Here is a 4,207-nt window from a genome sequence, read left to right on the forward strand (position 1 = left end):
ACTGTCTGCAACCAAGTTGACCTTTTTTTATCTGTGTTTCACAAAATTGCAACAAGAAATTGGACACCATCCACCAATACTACAGTGGTTACAAGACCACGGGCGCTTGCTCTATTTTTTGTTGGGACTCAAGCTCCCTTGGATTTTGGAAAACTAGTTTTCAAGACTTTTCTCTCTTTTAAAAAAGGTGGTTGGAAGGCTTCTAAACTTATTTTTCCCTCACTGATTTTTGGGATTTCTGAGTCTCATGGATTCAAGAAAGAAGATTATGAATATTTGATCGGTGGAGATGAGCTTCTGAAGATAGCCCCTGTTTTGTTCAAAGGCAATCAAAAGATTGATCTTTCCTGGAATGGTGTTGCACCAAGTGTTGCCAACATGAAGTCTGCTACTACAAACACCATCCACTCCACTGTTGTACTTTTTACTGAACTCCTCTGCAATCCGAGCATAAATCGCCCATGCTGAGTAAAAAATTATCCAAGACAAGAAGGATATTGAGTACTATGAAGCCCTGCTGGCTGAGTACAAGTACAAACTCGGGTTGACTGTCCTTCTGGACAAAAAAGAGGAGATGATCATAGTACTTTACCATTCGGAGCAAAAGAAAGTGAAGCTAACACTACAGAAGAAGAAGCATTGACTAGATGAATTAGGTATATTTATTACGCTTTTATGCTTCTTATCTTATGCAGTTCTTATATATATATATATATATATATGTGTGTGTGTGTGTGTGTGTGTATGTGTTCCATCTTTGCTCTGATTCTTTATATATTTTAAATATGGTATGGTCTAAAATGCTAAAAATCTAGCTAATTGTTGCCCTGATTTAAGAAGTGTTGCGATTATGTATGGCCTACACGAAAGACCATCACTTAGTCTTGAAAAGTTCAAATTCAGGGAAAGCATTAGTTTTCTAACTCAAAGGGAGTTATCTCTATATGTTTTGTCCAAAAATGCAAAAAAAAAAAAAGTAGATTAAAAGGAATGTGTTTCACGTTTCGTAGATTTATTTCCTAAATTGTAATAAATCTTTTATTAAAGTGTTTTGCCTTTCTAAGACTTATTAAAATAATATTTACATATTTTCTTATGCTAAAAACTATGTGTTTCCTAATAAAATCTTGTTTCTATCTTATGTAGGAAATTAATATTTGAGGAAAGTTTTCCTAAGACATTGAGATTCTATATATAAAGAAAAACGGATGCACAAAAGAGAGAGAGATATATACAGAGAATGCATATGCTTACTGCAAGAACTCAAGAGTTTGAAGTTCAAAATTGTTGAAGAATTCATGGAGTGATCATAGCCGATGTGTCGTGTTGTCATGTTCTGTTGGAAACACTTGAAGATCACACAAGTGAAGTGTTGATTCAAAAATGGTTCTTTGTTTCAAAGTTTCGGCACACATGTTTAACATCCTATGGGTCTTCCTAATTTGTTTTTATTTTTTTAGAATGTTATCTATTTTCTCAACTTGTTGAGAAAATGAGTTTTCATAGACAATCACTAGTATTGATTTCTATAAAATATATTTATTTTCTAGTGATTATTTTGCTTTGAGACTCCGCACAAATACTGGATATACTTGTGCATGATTATCTCTGTGTTATTTACTATTTAAGTTTAATTATGCCACTACATATTGTATTAAAGTGTTAATAACATTTAGAGACAATTTAATACTTACTCGAAAATTTAAAGTTTATAATTCATGTTGAGACATCAAATCCTTTGAACTTTCACTTCGGCCATTATAATCCTAGTCGAGTTTGATTCTGAACGAAGTTGTTCGTAGTTCATTCTTGCTAAGGGCTCTTTCTTATAGCCAGGGACTTGAGAATGCAGGGACAATGATGGCAGTCATCAAGTTTAGTTTAGCTGAGTTTAGTTTTTGTTTTTAAAGATGAGTGGCCTAAATAATATAAAATTCATTCTCATGCATTAAATATATATTATTAAACTTATTGTTTTCATAATTTTATTTTTATAAATTTCTACTTAAATATTTGCTGACATATATATATTTAACGATCAAATGTTTGACTTAATTTTTTTTAAAAAAAGAAGACTGTGTTTGGCTATTCTCCCAAAGAAACACTTGATTATGTTGTGAAAAAGTAAAAATTTACGGTAAAAAGTAAAAACTCAAAAACTCAAAATTTATCAAATTCTACACTTTATAAAATTTTTCTCTCTTCACAATTGTGTTTTTCTACACAAATGAAGAGACCTATTTATAGATCTCAATTGGAGATTAGTCAAAAATTAATACATCATTAATTACATCATCACACACTAATTTTCAATATTTTACAACTCAATTTTCAACTTTCAACCTTCAACATTCAACAATAAATAATAATATATATTTATATATATTTTCAACACTCCCCCTTGTGATGATGATCATGATAGAATGACTATCTTCATTACGTGTTGTATACTGCCTCGTTAAAAACCTTACTAGGAAAAACCCATTGGGACAAAAACCATAGTAAGGAAAAAAGAGTGCAGCCACGTAAACTCCCCCTGATGTCAACATGAATGATTCTTCACATATTTCGTAGATTGCGCATCCCAATATTATAAATGTGTTTTCTGAATATCGCCGTGGGAAGTGCCTTTGTGAAGAGATCGGATGAGTTCTCACTTGATTGAATGTAACAGATATCAATATCTTTATTCTTCTCCAGCTCTTGAGTGTATGCAAAGAATTTAGGAGGAATATGTTTAGTTCTGTCACTTTTGATGTATCCTTCTTTCATTTGGGCAACACATGCGGCATTATCTTCATACAGTGTGATTGGATTCTTGTCCACTGATAATCCGCAAGAAGTTTGGATATGCCGAGTCATTGATTTAAGCCAGACACATTCACGGCTTGCTTCATGTAGTGCAATAATCTCGGCATGATTTGATGAAGTTGTAACAAGTGTTTGTTTCTGTGATCGCCAAGAGATTGCAGTGCCTCCACGAGTAAATACATATCCGGTTTGGGAACGTGCCTTATGTGGATCAGATAAGTATCCAGCATCAGCATAACCAATTATTCTCTGATTTGTATCTTTTGGATACAAAAGTCCCAAATCCGTCGTTCCTCGTAAATAACGGAATATATGTTTAATTCCGTTCCAGTGCCTCTTCGTTGGACATGAACTGAATCTTGCCAATAAATTTACTGCAAAAGATATGTCTGGTCTAGTGCAATTTGCAAGATACATAAGGGCACCAATGGCACTTAGATATGGTACTTCAGGACCAAGAACAACTTCATCATCTTCACATGGACGAAATGGATCCTTTTCTATATTCAATGATCTGACAACCATTGGAGTACTTAAAGGATTTGATTGATCCATATTGAAACGTTTAAGGACCTTCTCTGTATAATTAGACTGGTGAACAAAAATTCCACATTCTTTTTGTTCAATTTGTAAACCAAGACAATACTTGGTTTTTCCAAGGTCTTTCATTTCAAATTCTTCCTTCAAGTACATCATAACTTCTTGAATTTCTTTATTCGTTCCAATGATGTTTAAATCATCAACATATACAGCAATAATTACACATCCGGATGTTGTTTTCTTGATGAAAACACAAGGGCATATTGGATCATTTACATATCCCTTTTTCATCAAGTGCTCACTTAGCCGATTATACCACATTCGGCCAGATTGCTTTAACCCATATAATGATCTTTGTAATTTCACAGAATAAAATTCTCTGGGTTCTGAACTTTGTGCTTCTAGCATCTTAAATCCTTCAGGGATTTTCATGTATATATCACTATCAAGTGATCCGTATAAATAAGCTGTAACAACATCCATTAGACGCATGTCCAAGTTTTCAGACACTGCTAAACTGATCAAATACCGAAACGTAATTGCATCCATAACAGGAGAATATGTTTCTTCATAATCAATTCCAGGTCTTTGAGAAAAACCTTGTGCAACAAGTCGAGCTTTATATCTCACTATTTCATTTTTCTCATTTCTCTTTCGAATAAAAACTCATTTGTACCCAACAGGTTTAACACCTTTAGGTGTAAGGACTATAGGTCCAAAAACACTACGTTTATTTAGCGAATTTAATTCAACCTGGATGGCATCTTTCCATTTTGACCAATCCTTTCGAGTTTTGCATTCACCAAAAGATTTTGGTTCATTATCTTCATTTACGATGTCACATGCCACATTGTAC

This window comes from Henckelia pumila, chromosome 1, assembly GCF_033568475.1.
Source record: "Henckelia pumila isolate YLH828 chromosome 1, ASM3356847v2, whole genome shotgun sequence".
Classification (NCBI taxonomy): Eukaryota; Viridiplantae; Streptophyta; class Magnoliopsida; order Lamiales; family Gesneriaceae; genus Henckelia; species Henckelia pumila.